The following is a 19,295-nucleotide window of genomic DNA, read 5'->3' as shown; positions in this document are numbered from 1 at the left end:
CGGCTCCCTTTGGGGGAGGTGCCACTGGTCACTGAAAGGCTGAGTGGTGGCCTGAGAAGGAAGAGCTTGGCCACTGCGCTCTGATGCTCCCTTGTCCGACGCCTCCAGGCTACGGGTCTGTGCCCCTCTGTGTGGAGGTGGGCAGAGAGGTTACAGGACGGCTGCTGGACACAGCCTGCCTGCCAGGTGCCTGAGGCTCACCATGAGGGACACTTACCAGAGTGAGGGATGGGCACACAGTCATCCTGGCGTAGGTTGCAGCAGGAGGCCGCAGGCTGGGGAGTGCGGTGTGGGGACTGCACAGAGCAGGGGCAGCGGCAAGGACAGGTGAATGCGTCACCGGGAGCAGGCAGGCGAGGTGTCAGATGGGCACGCTTTTCCCCAGGGGCGGGAAGGCTGTTTGAGAGACGCGAGACACGAGGCAGAGAAGAAGGGAGTGATTAGCAAGCAAGGAGTGAGTCGCATCCAGTCCCCAGGGCAGCGCACGCGCGAGCTGCGGGCTCACCTGGGTGCAGACGTGGTGGCAAGTGGCACAGCCGGCACCAGGAAAGGTGCCAGGCTTCCTGCGTGGGCCTCAGGAGGTGGGGTCAGGAGCCTGGGGTCTGATGGCCGCCTGCTCCCGGCTGGAATCCAGAGTTCCCGGGCATCTCCGCCTCTGGGCCTCGCTGGCCTCAGATACCCTCCCGGCGAGCAGGCCTGAAGTCCCCACCGCCCCGTGCCCTCCAGCCCTCCCCCCCGTCCCCTCCCCCTCTCCCACCACACACTGAGGACTTGGGGTTTCTGAAGAGCCAGAGGGAAGCAGAAAGCCCCCCAGTCTCCCTCCCAGCACCGCTCTGGCCCGGAGGACAGAACCGGGGCCCCGCAGGGAAGGAAAGGGCCCTGAGGCGCGGGCGGTCACGGCCACACCGCCGCGGGCTGTCCCTTCCTCTCCAGGACTCCTAGGCTGCTGCCCACTAGTTTCCTGGGGAGTTGTGGGCAAAAGAAACCCGACTGTTTCTCCTCCCCCGCCGTAGGCTGGAGAGCTGTGCGCGGCTCCCCGCGCCGCCAGGCCCTTGTCCCTCAGGCTCCTGGGTCCCTGCATCCCTGGAAGATGCACACCCTGCGGCCCTGTTTCTAGAAGACCCTTTTCAGAGCCGACGGCCCCGCACTGTCCATCCCCCTCGTGGCACCTCGTTGGCACCTCTTCCCTGGGCTCTGCTTCTCGGTGGCTCGTCAGCGCTGTGGCGGTGGGAGGCGGGACGGAGGGCCGAGGCCGGGGATGACAGGGAGCCCGCGGGAGGGACTGTTCAGAAAAGCAGGCCGGCGCCGCACTTCTGCGGCCGCGGGAGGCCCAGCTCGAGCTGGGGCCCGCGGAGCTCCTGTCCCTGAATTCTGCCCTCCACTCGGGCCGTCGCTGCCGCCCGGCCCGGGCAGGGGGAGGGGGAAAGGTCGGCAGCGGCCTCTCTCCCCTCACGGGCCCTGGAGTTATTCAAGCACCAGCTCCTCCCTGGATCCAGGAGGTCACCCGGCGGCCACGCGCCAGATGTTAGCCCTCCCACAGCTGTGCCAATGGCTCCCGAGGACGAGGGAGTTTTTCACACCCTGTGCTGGTCACTGATGCTTGCCCACCTCCTGCCAGAAGCTTCTCTGCCCTTGCTGGGGGGTGGCGCGGACAGGCGTCCAGGAGGAGGAGGCCGCTCGGCTCTGGCCCTGGGCCGGGCGAGGGCCAGGCTTGCCGGCCTCTGTCCCCCGCCCGACCCCGCACAAGGCCGTCAGTGTCCTCTCCCTCCTCCCATACCTCCAAGGAGGTATGGACACTTCAGAGGCTCAGGGCCTCGCTGCTTTCGCCTTCCGATCACTTTCCTTCCCCGCCTCCATCTTCTCCGTCTGCAAAATGAGACCAATACCTTTCGGCGCTGAGGTAAGAGGCGCTCTCACGGCAGAGCTGGGGAGGGAACAATAGCCGGGACCTTCGCCCCACCTCGAAGCCCGGTGAGGCGGTGACGCATGTTCTCTCTAAGGGCAAGAGCGAGCTGAACGAGCATCGTCCTGCCGCTGCCCTGCGTCACCGCGTGGGTGGCCAACTCACCCTACCGCGCGTCACAGATTAGAGGCGCGGGACAGGGGTGAATGGCCCCTGGTATATTTTCCGGGTGTGCCTGCGCGTGTGTGTGGTATTTTGTGTGGTGTGTGTGGGTGTGTGTGGTGGGTGTGGGCGTGTGTGTGGCGTGTGGTGGGTGTGGGTGCGTGTATTTTGTGGTGGGTGTGGTGTATGTGGGTGTGTGTGGTGTATGTGGGTGTATGTGTGTGTGTGTGGTGTATGTGGGGGGTGTGGTGTATGTGGGGGGTGTGGTGTGTGTGGGTGTGTGTGGTGTACGTGGGTGTGTGTGGTGTGTGTGGTGTATGTGTGTGGGTGTGTGTGTGTGGTGGGTGGTGGGTGTGGGTGTGTGTGGTGTGTATTTTGTGTGGTGTGTGTGGTGTATGTGGGGGGGGTGGTGGGTGTGGGTGTGGGTGGTGTGTATTTTGTGTGTGGTGTGTGTGGTGTGGTGTGTGACTTGTCTGTCATGTGGCATGTGTGGCTTGTGTGCGGTGGCGGGGGGCAGCACTGGGGGTGAAGGCGCTGCGTGCAGAGGAGGTTTGAACAGAGGACAGGCCCTTAATGTTTCCTTCCAGAGGCTGTTAGAGGGAAGGGCCTCGGTTTGAGCTCCTAAAAGAGTGATTCTCAAAGTGTGGTTCACAGTGGGTCCTACAGCTGACCCCCAATTTACTGAAGCAGAACCTCTAGGGTTGAGGCCTCATAATCTGCACTTTTTCACCAAGCCTCAAATAGTGCTTCAGGCCCCTCAAGCCTAAAAGCCGCTGATCCGGCCAGGAGGGGGCGCAGAACCCCAGCCTGCAGGCGGCACTGGTGCGCAGATTTTGTCCACACCTGCGGGGCGCTGGCAGGTGTGGCCCATCCTTAGCATGGTAGCAAACAGCTCCCTGGGTCGCGGTCATTCCATGCGCACAAACGTTCTTCAACTTTTTAAAAAGTCCTTCCGACTAGCCCCCTCGGCCCCATCTTTTGAAACCTCCTGGTTTCGTAAGTGTGCACTGCCCCTGGTTTGGTTTTGTTCTCAGGCCCTTTGGTGGGTAGATTTGTGTTTCTTGACCTAAATTAGAATATCCTTGAAAGCAGATGCGTTTCTGTCTTTTTTGTTTCTTTTTTGCTCCCTGGGGTCTAATGTGGGGTTTTGTACACAGCTGGTGCTAAAAACCGTTTGTAAAATAAAATGGTGACAATGTAGAGAGGGTAGGAGAGACTAACAGGCCGGTGGGAGCTACTGGGGTTTGGCAGGCACCTCTCTGCAAAGCCCTCTTCCCTGCAGCTGCCTCCTCAGCACCCTGGCCTGGCCGGCCCTCCCTCACCCCCTTCATTAGATGAACGTGGGGATGAGGCAACTCTTGGCAGACGTAGAGCAGATGTGGGTGCAGCTGGGACAGCGCAGCAGGTGGCCGTCCTTATCCAGCATCCTCTCGGTGAAAAGCTGGGTTGGGTGGGCTCAGGCCCTTCCAGCCCAGCAGGACTGGGAGTGCCCCGCCGCTGGTGGGCTGCTTGAAGCTCTTCTGTGGGGAGCAGGACCTGAAGCAGCACCCTCACCGTTAGTCCCCAGGCAGCAGGATCTGGGGGAGGGCGCAGCACATCCTCAATGCCCCCCTCCACAATTATATGCCAAGCAGCCTGGGGGTGGAACAGGAGGAATTCCGGGCTTTCAGGGTCAAGTGTCTTGACAGGCCTCTTAGCCTCCCACTTCCCAAGCTGAGTCAAATTTTAATTGAAGCCTGTGAAGCACAAAGTCCTACAGAAACTATTATGAGAGTTTTCTGGAAAATAGAGACTGACAACACTCCCTGTAGGGAAGAAGATGAAAGTAATTCACGGCTCACCAAGCCCTCTGGGCCACGAGCCCCAGGGCACCCAGCAGAAGGCTTCTCCATCTCTGTCCTATCCCAGTCTTCTCCCAATCCTGATCTCATTAAAAGGAAACCGAAAGGGCAATATTACTTGGCTTCCATCTGGCCTCTTGAGATTTAAGGACTTTAATCAGTAGAACATTAAAGAATAAAATAACTCGACAATAACAAGAAAGCTGCCAGCTGGCCCTTCCAGCGACCTTGCCAGAGTGCATGGGAAATGGATCGACCATCTGGGCTTGACTTCCCTCCGGGGAAGAGGGAGTGATTGCAACACTTTAGGATCCAAGTTTACCCAAATTAAGAAAAGCTGTGCCCGGAAACAGCTTATATCTAAAGTATCTGCTTCCTGCATCCCACTGCCTTCACCCCAACCCAGCCCTCCTCTGTGCCCTATTCCAGGCCCACAGTTCCAACATGGCATCTTCGGGAAGGGTTAACAGCACCACAGAAAGCTCCCAGGGAAGAAATGTGGAAAAGACTTTAAAAGCAGGAAATAAATGACACTGGTTGAAGAGACAAGAAAAGGTGTGGAATTCTTCCCTCAAGTCCAAGTCTAGGATTTCCCAGTCCTCCTCCCGAGGCCATCCTGCTCTCACCGGGGGAACTTACACCTAAATCTGTGAAGGAAAGCCCGAGCAAGCAAACTGCCCAGTGGTGACCGTCGAGGAGGGAGGAGGGAGGAGTATTGGCGGTTCATGCTGACCTTCCCTTTTTCAAGGAGACATTGAGCGCAAGCCTGAGTTTCTAGACTGGGAGGCAGCCCCTAAATTCCCACACACCCCCCTCTGGCAATGGCTGACTAGCCCCACCTGATGAGTCCCTGGGAAAGAGAGGCTAAGAGAGCAGGAAGACTCCTCAGGAGGCAGGACTGAAAACTGGGGCTGAGGCTCAGGCTCAGCTCTCTGAAGTGCCACGTGAGGAAGGGGCTGGGCTCTTCTTGCCCAAAAGGGCTGTAGCAGATGAGGCCGTTCGGGGTAGATCTCCCCACTGAAGGACACACTGCAGCCTTTAGCCACTTGGCCAGCTCCCCCTCTCACCTCGCTGCCCCTCAGATTCCTTTCCACAACCTGTGGAAGCTTTGCCCCCCTTTGGCAGGTAGGACACCACAAGCAGGCCCCAGAGGTCGTCGGCGTCTTGGCCATGGGTGCCCTTTCTGAAGGAAGTGGCCATCTGTCATCCTCCCAGGGAGCACCCTGGGCTACAAAGGTTATAGGGTGGCCAGACCGTGGTGGGAAGAAGTGATGGTGAAGAAGGAGTCGCTTCCTGAAGCACGAGAACCAAACCCTGGAGAGGGATCCTCATGAGGTCAGCAAGGGCTTGAGGTGGGGATAGGGGCTGGTGGGTGGCACCTGGGTGGCTGGTGTGGATCCCAAGGCTGGGACCAGAGCTTCTCCCAGGCTGTAAAGTGTGACATCAATCACCCAGTAAGTATCGAATCAGACACCTACTGACATTCTGGCACTTTACAGGTCACTGTGTTTTTCTTCTCCTGCTTGATCCTCACAACCTTCTGAGGGCAGTTTTTCTCATTTTAGAGAGGAGGGAAGGAAGGCCCAGAAGATTACATTCTAAATAGAATCACTGAGACTCAAAGCTATGTATTGTTTAAAGCTCATGTAACTAAACCTCCTGGCCTGGCCAGCTGAGTCCAGGTGCTCACAGGGCATCAGAGCCCACTCGCTCGCTGCCTTGTCCTGGTGCAGGCTCTCCCCAGACAGAAGTCACATGGCCCCAGGCTCAGAGCCACCAACCCCAGTAAAGAGAAGCTGAGCCTTTTTTTTTTAAATCCTTTAAGTGAAAGTATAGAGAATATTCATACCTACTGCTCAGATTTGTCTTATATCTACTACTCAGCCCTGAGCTGGTGTTAAAAAAAAAGGGTTTTTTTTTAAGAAAAAAATTAGAAATAGATAAACTGTAGTATATCCAGACAGTGGAATATTATTCGGCACTTAAAAGAAATGAACTGTCAAACCATGAAAAGATGTGGAGGAAACTAAGTGAAAGAAGCCAATCTGAAAAGGCCACATACTGCATGATCCCAACTATGACATTCTGGAAAAGGCACAACCATGTAGACAGTAAAAAGATGAGTGGTTGCCAGGAGTCGAGGGGAGGAGAGATGAAAAGGCAAAGCACAGAGGATTTTTAGGACAGTGAAATTCTTCTGTATGATACCATAATGGTAGATACAGGTCATTAAACATTTGTCCAAAGTGTGAACCCTAATGAAAAGTAGACTCTGCCTACTTATGATGTGTCATCCATTGCAACAGATGTACCCCTCTGGTGGGGGATGCTGACAGTGGGAAGCTGTGCCTGTGTGGGAGCCGAGGGTACATGGAAACACTGTCTGCCTGCCTCTCAATTTTGCTATGAACCTTAAACTGCTCTAAAAGAGACAATCTTGTAAAAAACAAAAAGTACAGGAACATTAAGAATAGTAACACCCAAGTCTGCATGATGCTCCACAGAAATAGTTCCACAGGTCAGTCATAACAGTGTACCTCAAACCGTATGCTAACACATATATATGGAATTTAAGAAAAAAAAAATGTTATGAAGAACCTAGGGGTAAAACAGGAATAAAGACAGAGACCTACTGGAGAACAGACTTGAAGATATGGGGAGGGGGAAGGGTGAGGTGTGTTAGGGCGAGAGAGAGACATGGACATATATATACTAACAAACGTAAGGTAGATAGCCAGTGGGAAGCAGCCGCATGGCACAGGGAAACCGGCTCGGTTCTTTGTGGCTGTCTGGAGGGGGGGGATAGGGAGGGGGGGAGGGAGGGAGACAAAGAGGGAAGAGATATGGGAACATATATATATGTATAACTGACTCACTCTGTTATAAAGCAGAAACTAACACTCCATTGTAAAGCAATTATACCCCAATAAAGATGTTAAAAAAAAAAAAAAAAGAAAGAAATAGTTCCACAGGTCAGTCATAACAGTGTACCTCAAACCACGTGGCTTAAACAACAGAAATATATTGTCACACAGCTCTGGACGCTAAACATTCGAGATCAGGGTGTTGAGTGGGTTCCATGCCTCTCTCCTAGCTCTGGTGGTTGGCTGGCAATCTTTGGTGTTCCTTAGCTTGCAGATGTATCGCCCTGATTTCTGCGTTCAGGTTCACATGCCGTTCTCTGTGTGTCCGTGTGTGTGTTCAAATTTTCCCTTTTTATAAGCACACCAGTCATACTGGGTTAAGCAGGACCCATCCTAATGACCTCATATTAATTCACCTCTGTAAAGGCCCTATCTCTGAATAAGGTCACCTTCTGAGGTACTAGAGGTTAGGACTGCAACATACCTTTTTTTCAGGAACACAGTGCAACCGGTAATGTCTGCTGGGGACATAGCCTTGCCCCAGCATGTGGCAGCTGATTGAGTGCTACGTTGCTACGGAACCATTCAGACTGTTTATAACCAGCCACAGCCAAGTTGATTTTATTCCATTTCGGAATCTCACAGGTAATTTCACAAATGGACTACAACTCACCCCTGGCTCTCCCATCAGAGCAGCCTGTCAACCCGCAGCGTGGCAAGACACATTTTCCAGGTGTCACAGGACAGTTCAACACGTGGCAGGTGAGCAGGCACTCAGCAGGTGCAGACAAGTCTCCACCAGTCACATCTGAAGGGTCTCAGGGAGACCTGGGCACTCCCAGAGCTTTTCTCTTTCTTATTTGTCTCTGTGCCACAGAACCCATGCCAGACATTCCACCAGCGAGAATTTTCTCAAGATCTGGTGCCCAAAACATACTTACTGTCTGACACATTTTTGTACCTTTTAGAGTCCCTTTTTCGCACTGCTGACTCCAAGAAAGCTAATTAATTATTTTAGACACCACTATTAAATTGACAAAGTGATTAATCTGATAATCCTTTTTATGAAATTACCTCTGAAATGCTAACTTCTCACCTTCTGAAACTCACTGTGTAAAGTACTCTGAAGATTACATTGTACCAGATTTTGGCTCTGTAAATCTTAATGGCAGGGTTTTTTTTTTTTTGCCAAAAGCAATAAAAGCTGTCCTGAATTTATCAGGTCAATCAGGAAAGAGGCAGGCAGCAGAAAATTGAAGGTGACTCACACTGCCAGTGGGGTTTGACTGACATTGTTAGAACCTGCTGTTGCCAGCTAGCTACAGGGGACTTTGCGTCAGTGAGCGGTACAGTGGTAGCCTCATGAAGCAGAGGGGCATGTGGAGCCTGCAGTTGCAGGTGTCAGGGCTCCCTGCCTGAGAGAAGAACTAGTGTGGTTCGGAGTGGTCCCTCCCCCCACCCCTTCCACCGCCTTTCCTGCATCTTCTCTCAGTGCACCCACTGAGTCTCTTGGTGGTAGAGACCTCCCAGCGTGTCCCATTTGGGCTCAAAGCCCACAGAGAGCTGCTTCATGGCTGCCCACCCTGAGCAATCCCCAAAAGTCCTTGGCATGGGGTAGGGGCAGGGAGCGCACCTTGGCTATTGCCCTCCACTACACTTTACTCCACCCAGTGGGCAGGCCCCTGGACTCCAGTCTCAGGCTCTACCCATGCTATCATCGCTGTCCCACAGAAGGAATCTTAAAGCCTGCAGAGGCTACCAGGTCTGGTAGAAATAGCAGGGTCCATCTTCATTCTCTTTTTTAACAGCTAGTTTTCTTTCTTTTTCTTTTTAATAGTAAGTCCTGTGCATCCCAAGTGTGCCTTACCAAGAGAGTGTTAGGTCACTTTGCGAGCATCTTCTTAAGCTGCATGCAGAACACCTTTTACTTGTTTTGAGAACAGGTGAAAGACAAAACCTATTGAACCCATGGCTTCATTTATCCATCCACCAGCCCAGCCATCCATCTATCTCTCCACGCCTCCACCCATCCATCCATCCATCCATTCAGCAGTGTATATTGAGCAACCTACTGTGTGTCACAGGCTCTGTTCTAGGCTCTGGGGGAAAACAGAACAAGAACACGGCAGAGATGATTCCTGCCCTCGTGACACTTCCATTCTAATAGAGAAGTTGGACAAAAAAATAGGATAAATACTAAATGAGATGGTGTTCCATGCTTTGGGAAGAGGATAGGGACTTCTAGTCGGGGTGGCAGTCTACAATTGTAAATAGAGGGGTCAGGGAAGGCTGGGTTGCGTCACTCACCTCACTCTATCCCTGGCTCTGCCTCATGGAGAAGATGACATTTGAATAAAGAACAGAAGGAGGTGAGAGATTGAGCCCTGTGGATGCTGGAGGAAGAGACTTCCAGGCAGAAGGAACAGCCAGTGCCAAGGCCCTGACACAGGAGCATGACTGACTGGTCAAGGAACAGCAAGGCGGTGCTGTGGCTGGGAGAGGGTGGCAGGAGTTGAGGTCAAAGAAGTTTGGAATCCACGGGCCATGGAAAGAGCTGAGTAAACTTGACACTTCTGGGTGCTCTGCAAGGGAATAGAGCATCTCTGTGCCTTGTTCCTGTGCTCCCCTGGCGTTCCCTTGTACCCCAGTTCTGACCTGAAGGTGTGTATCCCCCAGGCAGACCACAGCCTGAGGGCCCAGGCTAAGAGAAGGATGTGGGCTGGAGAGCATGTGGGTGAGCATTTCCTGGGCTCTGAAGCCCCACTGTCAGGATTCTCTACACGGCCTGGGGAAACTGAGGTTAGAGGGCACCTCCCTCCGGCTTCCCCTGTACTGTCACTGCAGCCGCTTCTCCTCTGAGCAGGTTCCTTCTGCTTCACTGGGGCAGGAAGTTTACCACCTACAAGTTCCCTCTGTTCCAGATTTTCTCCCATCCCTGCGCACACAGGTGAGATAAACGAGAGAAGGGCCCTTCCCAGGAGCTGCTGGGCCGATTCCTCTGGTGGAACGAGTTTCTGATGAATCTAACATGAAGCCTTGAAACCAGAAGTGGTTAATGATGCCCTCACGTTGCTCCTGAGGGAAGACTGCAGTGCGAAAGAGGGCTCCAGTCAGCGGCTGGAGAGTGGCACGGTGAAAAAGAGACAGCCCTTGTCCTCTGGAGGGCTGAGGGGGACACTCCTCTGTGACCCTACACCCAAAATCCTGTGTGGAAGTTATTTCATCACACTCCCCGCTTCAGCAAAAGGATGACTTTTCCATAGTCATGATGCCACATTGAGGTGTCAGCCTTCCAGGGGTCTAAAGGAGGTACAGGAAGAGCCCAGGAGGCCTCTGAGGGGAGCACAGAAGGGACAGCGGTGTCCCCTAGCTCACCCGCAGTTGTTTCAGACAAACCCTGTCTTTGGGCCTGGGGCTCTGAATCTAATCTGTGAGTGCCCCTCCGCTGAGCTGCCCCACGAAAAAATTTTCTGGAAATGGACAGCCAGGTGTGAGTCTGGGGAGGCTCTGAGAGCTCTGGCATCTCTGTTTTTTGCTTCCTGGGTGTGAGGATGAGTGACAGATCGATAGATGTCACAATAGCACTCTGGTGTGTCCCCAGCCCTCTGGCTCATCTGCCACTCCGCCGCCAGTGCCTGCCTCCTGCCTCCTCTCCTCCAGGCCCACATCATGTTCCAGAACAACCCCCCACCGTGTGCGTGGGGAGCGGCCCTACTCCCTGTTACTTTTCTAATGAGCCTTTTCTTCCTCCTGAAGCCACACACACACCCGAGAGCGCCACATCGACTGCCCTCTGGGTTGCCATGGAAACAGAGAATTCTTCCCTCCTCCCTCTTCTCTGTTTACCTTGGTCAGGGACTGCGGCAAAAACCAGCCTGTCGCGGAAGGAGAGGGAGGACGGAAAGCCAGCCGCTCTAAACCAGATCATTCCGGTTCAGAGTGGTGCCCCCGCCCCTTTCCAATCCTGAGAGCCGCTCCGCTAGGCCTGGTGGGCTGCACTGGGAGGCTCTGCGCCCTGGGGCGGGCAAGGTCCGGAGCTCCTCTCTCCGGCCTACCCCTCCTCTTCCCTGCGGGGCTGGGTGATAGCAAAGTCTTTGCGGTGCTGGCCCAGGTTGCTGGGCCTAAGCCCAGAGCTGGGCAGTTGTTCACTGCACACGAGCGCCCCCCTGGGGGTGAGGAGGAATGAGAGCTGAAATCCAGCCCTGCCCGCTGCCCCGGCCCAAAGCATCCTCACCCTGCCTGGACCACTGCCTTGTCCTCCTAACAGAGTCCTGCTTCCTCTTGCACCTTCCCTGCGGCAGCCAGAAGCATCCTTTTGTGTTCTCCCTGCCTTAAAGTTTTCCACTGCTCTTAAAATAAAAGCTAAACTATCTGCCCAGCTCGTCATGATCTGCCTGGCCTGCCTCTCCTTTCTCGCCTCCAGTACCTCTTCTTCCGGGTTCCCCTTTCTCCTTCCTTCTAGAAGACTCCAGGAGGTGGGTTTGGTCTGCTACAATAACATTCTTCCTCATGGCGCTTTCTAGCTCTTCCTGCACATTCACTGGGTTCTTCAAAAGGCTTTATCTAACTTTTCTATGTAAAACGTAAAATAGTTCGTATTCACATTAGCCTCCCACCCCGACCTGCACCCAGATGGAAGCTCCCTGAAGGCAGGGCCATATTCCCTGCTGCATCCCCGGCACGCGGCACTGCGCTCGGCACGTAGTAGGTGCTCAGTTAGGAACCGACCCAGAGGTAGTGAGCGCCGGACCCCCTCCACCACCACAACTTCTTTCCGGGTCCGGCCGGGTGGTGGTTGCCCGCTCCGGGAGGAGCTCCGCCGGCTCCATCCCCGCTAGGGGGAGGCAGAGGAGCCACCGGGACGGCTCTTCGCGACGCTTGACTGCAGCACCAGGCAATCTTGCTGCGGACGGAGAAACTCGACTCTTGACTGCCCCGCCGTGTGTCCACGGCCCAACCGGGCAAAAGCCGGGGCGGCGGGGGTCTCACTGCAGGAGTGGAGGTGGGGCGTCGGGGATCCGGCGTCCCTGAAGCTGTAACCCCAGCGCACCCCGAAGTCCTGACAGCACGGCCCTTCCCTGCCCCAGCCCAGGGCTTCACATCCCGGAACAGCCCACCCCCGGGAGGCTGGGGTGGGCGGATGTGGTTCTCCAGACGCCGTTCGGTAAGGGTTTTTTCGGTAACGACTTGCTTTGCTGCCTGCAGCCAAGCCCCGCCCGGCGGGTGGCGGTTATTACAGAAAACCTCTCGGAATTGCAGGCAGGGCGACCCTTTTCTGGGCTTTGCGGTTCAGGCTAGCTCTCGTGGCAAATCCCCTGACCTGGCTTGGCTTGGCTTCGCAATCTGTGAAATGGGGTAAGACCTCCCCATCCTTTGAATCACCCAATCATTTACAGCCAGACTTGGTCAGAAGGGACCCAGATTTACGGTATCCTGAAGAAGAACTAAATTGAAAGAACTGTGAAATTCTGCTTTATAAAGGGGGAAAAAGGAAAAAAACAAACAAAAACCAAGAACACACTTGAAAAAACAGCAGCCCCTGCTGCAGCTCTTCTTACCTTCCAACCTGTCTTACAACTGTTAGCTCTTTTGTCTTTCTTTGGATACCTTTACATCTCTAATTAATGTGCTTTCCTGGTTATTTGAGACATTGTTTATTTTTCCTTCCTCGTATGGAAGATGAGGATTTATCTCACTTCCATCACTCCATCTCTCCTGTCTCATCCTCTCATATTTAGTTTCTTTATTGGTTATTTTTATAATTTTAGTAAGTAAAAATACTTCACCTTTATTTCTTGTTCCATCAATAATGCTAATAATGCTTTACTATGTACCAAACATCGTTCTGAGCACTTTACATGTATCTACTCATTTAAGGCACACAATAATGTCAAGAGACAGGTTATTGTTATTAGCCCCATTTTAGGGAAAAGAAAACTAAGGCCATTTTACTATGATTACCAGCGGTTTTCCAAGGGGGAGAGGAGGGGAATGTGGGTGGCCAGTCTGCCATCTTCACACTGAGTTCTAACAGAGCAAGTTTGGGGAAGCTCTTATTCTGGCCTTTGCTCTAGTTCCCTGTTGGGCAATGAAGTGTGACAGTGACAAGTAAGGTAGGGAGGTCTCCTGGTCACCTCAGCCAGTACCAGACAGTTAGCTCAGCTGTGGGACAAGGATTCCCAAGTGTTGTAAACCAGCTAAATTGTAATCAACTGAGGAGCATGTTAAAATAACCCACGTACAAGAACAGAATCTTTGGGATTTGGGCCCGGGAATCTGTTTTTAACTAGCAGGGCTCGTGCTTGGAAACCAGTGGGTCATAGGTGAGTCTGGCAGCTGGCCTTGTTCTATTCCATACCCCATTTTCAGCACTCTTCCTCGGAGCCTGCAATGAGCAAGTGGGCACCCTTTACTGTGTCACTCACTAAGGAACTACCTGGCTTTTGCAGTAGACCTCCTATCAAAGTAGGATCAATGATTTTAATATGAAGATCAGGGTGAAGAGCTAATGCAAGTCCAGCCCTAGTGTGGATTCTCACGTATGATGTTCACCATTATGCTCCAGGCCTTTGGTCATAATCACAGAATGTCAGATCTGAAAGGGACCTTGGAGATTATCTAGCCAAACTCCTCACTTGACAGATGAGTAAACCAAGGCCCAAAGGAAAGCAAATTGCATACAGAACTATTATGGACTGAGCCAAGAGCCAAGCCCTGGTCTCCCAATTCTCCAGGTTGTCTCTTTCTAGAACTGTACTGTCTAGGTAGCCACTAGCCACGTGTGACTATTTACATTTAAATAAATTTAAATCAAAAAAATTTTAAAAACCTTTTTTTATATGTTTTATTTTTTTATTTTATTTTTGGCAGCATTGGGTCTTTGTTGCTGCGCGCGGGCTTTCTCTCGTTGTGGCGAGCGGGGGCTACTCTTTGTTGCGGTGCATGGGCGTTCTTATTGCAGTGGCTTCTCTTGTTGCGGAGCACGGGCTCTAGGCACGCAGGCTTCAGTAGTTGCAGCACGTGGGCTCAGTAGTGTGGCTCGCGGGCTCTAGAGTGCAGGCTCAGTAGTTGTGGTGCACGGGCTTAGTTGCTTCGCGGCATGTGGGATCTTCCCGGACCAGGGCTCGAACCCGTGTCCCCTGCATTGGCAGGCAGATTCTCAACCACTGCGCCACCAGGGATGCCCTAAATCAAATTTAAAATTTAGTTTCTCAGTCACAAAAACCACACTTGAAGTGCTCAAGAGCCAGCAGCTAGTGTCTACTACATATTGGACAGTGCAAACACAGAACATTTGCATCATCATGGAAAATTCTATAGTCTAGGGCTGGTCTGGAACCTGGGCCTTTCATCTGAAGGTAGTATGGGAACTGGATAGTTTTATCAATGTCTTCTCCCCTCAAACAATTACTGCAGAAGAGTAACTCAAGAGAATGTGGTTGTACTATTCAGGTAACAGTAGTTTAGTGATAGCATTTTGACAAACTAGAATTTTATGCATGAAACTGGCAGAACAAACCCACCCAAACCAACTAAGCCACTGAAAACTCCTCCTAAGCTACAATGGGTCTCATCTAAGAACCAAATCAGATACTAACATGAGTTCATTTTGAAGCTCTGGCTGGTTTAAAAGGTCTAAGGTCCATTTCTTATTCCTGGTAGGTCTGAGGGGAGTATACTTTCGAAGAGACAGGAAAAATAAACCAAAGGAAATAAAATTGCTCTGCGTAATAACTGTAAAATGTTAACTGTAAGGTGGGCTGGGAAGGTTTATGAATTAATTAAGGGGCAGAAATTGTATCTTTTCCTCCTTGTGGATTTATAATATCTAAGATTATTTATCCCGGGAAGGTGTATTTGATCCAAAAGTTTGTCAATGGAAACATTGGAAAACAAAAGGTGCACGTGCAGTTCTGGATGGGAGACCTTAAAAGTGACCAGCCTTGCAAGAGTCCACCCTACTTCACACTTAAGAGACATGAAGAAAAGTACTACTGGGAGAGGGGATCTCATTAGAAGTGAAACTACACAAAGCAGAGGTCTTGGAGAAGGAAGCATCTGGAAGACCAGTTCCAGAACTAGGAACTGTGGTTTCATTCCCAAAGGACCCTGGCGAAGGGCTCAGATCCTCCTGGGGCTTCTCCCTTGAATCATACAGACAGTCGTGACTCTGTATGTAAAGGTTCACATTCTTCCTCTGAATTCCCTGCAGCTACTCCAACCCTTCAGAAGTCTTGATACATCCATGTAAACTTGTGTGGAGGTGGTCTGGGGAATATATGGGAGGGGGCAGCAAAAGGGAGTATGCCTTGCCCCACAGTTACTCCCTTGCTGATGTCCTGGAGGGAGCCACATTGCGTTGAGTGGATTATGTGTGTCCAGGAGTTGCAGAGGGGGAGCAGAGAGAAGGCGCCCACAGTGGGTGGGTGTGAAAGGTAGACGACACAGAGAGAAAACTGGACCCTGTGGGGTGGTAAAGGGAGTGGCGGAGGTAGGCTGGACTGACGCTTGGGTCATAGAGGTGAGCTCACATACACAAGTTACTGTCAGACAATCAAGGTGGCCTTGAACCAAATAGATCTGGATAAGATTTATTGATCAGATTGTTTTAGAAAACCAACAGCAAAACACTGACAAGATACATAAATACAGACTGGACATTTTAGGGTAAATTCACTATATTTCCTACCTGCTTGTAGGAAACCAGGTAAGGTGGGAAAAGCTGTCCTGATCATATGGCATGCACACCAGACTGCAAAAGGACTTCCACACTATTTAACAGGACTGTGGCAAACAGCTTTAAAGTAAGGCAAGCATCGTGTGTGGCCTAAGCATACCCTGTACCAAGAGCCAAGCCCAGGCTCGCCTCAGAGACTGCATGTGAGTGAGGTTTCCCTTTCTTGCCTAGTTCTTCCAGAAAAATCCTCATTGGCAGGTGCCTTTACAGGGAGATGCCTGGCGCTGTCCCTGCTCAGACTCTGTGTACAAGGAAGTGGCTTTAGAGAAAGTCAGTGTGTTTCTGATGCCTCCTTTGTATTCTAAATGTGCAACTAGTAAAACAGCAATTACTACAGCTTGGTGAAACTGCCTCTGACTCACCCTGTACAGTGACTAAGCAGGGCCTTTTAAAAACTTCTAAAAAGTGAAAAAAATAAAAGATAAAAACATGAAAGTTATGTTAAAAAGACGGTACCACTTTTGAAGCACAGCTCAAAACTTCTTTCCGTAACACCAGATGAGGGAAGAGGTCGCTTTCCACCAAATCTAACGAGCTTAGAAGGGAAACGCCACTGCTGGGCATGATCTGGTGGCGATGCACACAGAGGTTACAGAACTCTACCAAGCCTACCTCAGGCCCTGCCAACGCTCCTAGAGCCCCGAGGCATTTGGGGAACCTAAGCAATTTAAGCGAATGGTGACCAGTTTTGGAAGCTTATGATCATAGGACCATAAACCCTCATCCATCCTGGAGCTCAATGCTAGAACAATGAAGAATGAGGAAATTGACTTTTTGTGCTATATCAGAGTGCTTGGCAGGTGGACAATTCAGTAACCTATGCCACCTTCTAAACATCTTTAAGACCACATAAAAACAAACTGGTTTTACAGAATTAAGACCAACGTAGTCTTAGAGGATAATTCAGCCTTTCCTACAAGCCAAGCTATGGGTTGTAGGAAAGGTTGAGGCTCCTTCAAGAATAGTGGAAAAGCAAGTATTTGCAAAGATCCAAAGAAATGTATTCAAATGATGGGATTTCCTCTGCATCATACACAGCTTTTTTCTTCCAGTATGCTAAGAGTTCTTTGGTGGTTATAGGAGAGACAGCCTAGAACTCAGGGCAGGAGACTATGCCAAAGCAGAAGAGTGACATCTAAACTCACCATTAACCACTGTCATCAGGTTGACCACCTACAGTTAACTGGGCTGCTTATATGTTTGCTGGTTTCTAGCCCCTCCGTGATTCCTGCTTTTCAATTTCTAACTACACATTAGCCCCACTCCATTGAAAAGGAGGTGCTTGTGGGAAAGGGTAGGGAGAAGGAAGAACTATAAATCAATCAATTGTTTGATAGAAAAGTTGAAACACTGATTATCTATGGATTTCAATTATCTGTGCTTTACTCTGGGTAATGAAAGGTCACTGTTAATATACATTTTGCTTAGAAATGTTAATGTTTATTATTATATTTTTAAATCTAGCTATGTAATGGACATGAATGGCTTAGAGCAAATTTTTACATCATGTCACCAGGGCCCTGAAAAAAGAAGATTTGCCAGTAGAAAGGGTTTCAGTTTGGCCCCTGAACAGTTAAAATTTCAATCTATTCTATATTGGTTTATAGATTTTCCAGAATATGGAAAATACCTTATTAAATGAAGAAAGCATCATTTTCTTCATTTAATAAAGTATTACTTTCACAGATAAATTAGTATATACATGGGATAACTCATAGTATTAAATATTAGGTTTTAATTCTCCATTTAGAAAACTCCTTACAGGTAGACTTCCTTGTTCCTAGGCAAAGAAATGTAAGAAGATATGCAAACATGAGATAGTACAAAGATGACTGAGGAAAAGTCTCAATTCTAACAAACCCAAGAAACAACAAGTCTCTAAGAGTTGGAGTAAGGAAACACTGGACTTGAAAGTCCAGCTTTACCAAGAGTTGGCCTAAACCAGCCAATCACATCTCAAATTTTTGGTATAATTTGACTCTAAAGTAATGAGCTGGCTTCCCCAAGACAGATACAAAATAGTAGTCTACCTGCTTTATAGTCACACCTTATATATAATCTGTATATATCCATATGTGTTTCTATATATTGCACTTAAACTTACAGGACTGCAGTAAGATAGCTGGGAGTACCTCAAAGAGGCAGAGAAGCAGCAGGCATAAACTTTCCTAAATCAAGTAACAGTGTCAGGAATTCAGAGTGCTGGTTTTGGATATACTAAAATGCCTGGTGACTCCCTATATAAAATTCTAGTCATCTACATTTAAGTCATCATACACACAGTCTCATTTGGCATTCAGAACACGTGCACATGTGTGGTTCTATAGTCCTCAGAGCCGATCATACTACATCATTTCACTAGTGTTATATTAAAAGAAGACACTTTAGACCAAAGATACGTACTTTTATGAAAACATCACACACAAGGTCTTGGATGTCAGGCCTCCAAAGTCCACCTCAAAGAAGACCGCCTTCAAAAGGTTTTAAAAAGGATGCTAGCAAGTGTGGATCGAACCAGTCTCTCTTTCAGCTCTCTGGTGTCACAGAATTAGAGACCTGCTTATATCCCAAGGACTATGGAAGAATAAGCACAGAGGCTGAACATTCAGTCTTTGGTCCCTATATATCCAGGACATTGTAAATAGAGCTGCAATGAACATTTTGGTACATGACTCTTTTTGCATTATGGTTTTCTCAGGGTATATGCCCAGTAGTGGGATTGCTGGGACATGGAAGCAACCTAAGTGTCCATCAACAGATGAATGGATAAAGAAGATATGGCACATATATACAATGGAATATTACTCAGCCATAAAAAGAAACAAAATTGAGTTATTTGTAGTGAGGTGGATGGACCTAGAGTCTGTCATACAGAGTGAAGTTAAGTCAGAAAGAGAAAAACAAATACCATATGCCAACACATATATATGGAATCTAAGGGGAAAAAAAAAAAAGGTCATGAAGAACCTAGGGGTAAGACGGGAATAAAGACATAGACCTACTAGAAAATGGACTTGAGGATATGGGGAGGGGGAAGGGGAAGCTGTGACAAAGTGAGAGAGTGGCATGGACATATATACACTACCAAACGTAAGGTAGATAGCTAGTGGGAAGCAGCCGCATAGCACAGGGAGATCAGCTCGGTGCTCTGTGACCACCTGGAGGGGTGGGATAGGGAGGGTGGGAGGGAGGGAGACACAAGAGGGAAGTGATATGGGAACATATGTATATGTATAACTGGTTCACTTTGTTATAAAGCAGAAACTAACACACCATTGTAAAGCAATTATACTCCAATAAAGATGTTAAAAAAAAAAAAATCCAGGACAAAGATCCTTTTGCCACCCTGGGTAGTGTGACTTGTTTAATTATGGATAGTTTCCGCCCAAACATCCAGAGACTAGATTGGAGTCATGCAGCAAAGCTTTGCTTTGAACTAATGGAGCTGCTCAGACTGACCTGCTCTGGAGAGAGCTCCTCATTGGAACAAGCCTAGCAGTGGGTGGCAAGAAGTTAAAGGCCAGACTGGTCATGGCAAGAGGGGGATGGGGCCTCTGGAGGAGTTGCTCCTTTCCCTGCTTCCCCCCTATCCCCTCATTCCCCAAAAGGACCCAAACTCACAGATGAAAGGTTGTTACAAGACCTTGCAGAACACAGGCTCTATGAACTCAACCCCACATGGATGGGAGGTTATAATAAGGCCTGGAGGTTAGGAGTCCAAGTCTAGAGGCCACATTCTTCTCTTCCCCAGAACTGAACACTAGATGGTAACTAAACTCAAAGGTGAT

The sequence above is a fragment of the Lipotes vexillifer genome, unplaced genomic scaffold (assembly GCF_000442215.2).
Source record: "Lipotes vexillifer unplaced genomic scaffold, Lipotes_vexillifer_v1.1 scaffold1329, whole genome shotgun sequence".
Taxonomy (NCBI): Eukaryota; Metazoa; Chordata; class Mammalia; order Artiodactyla; family Lipotidae; genus Lipotes; species Lipotes vexillifer.
This window is presented reverse-complemented; position numbering follows the sequence as displayed.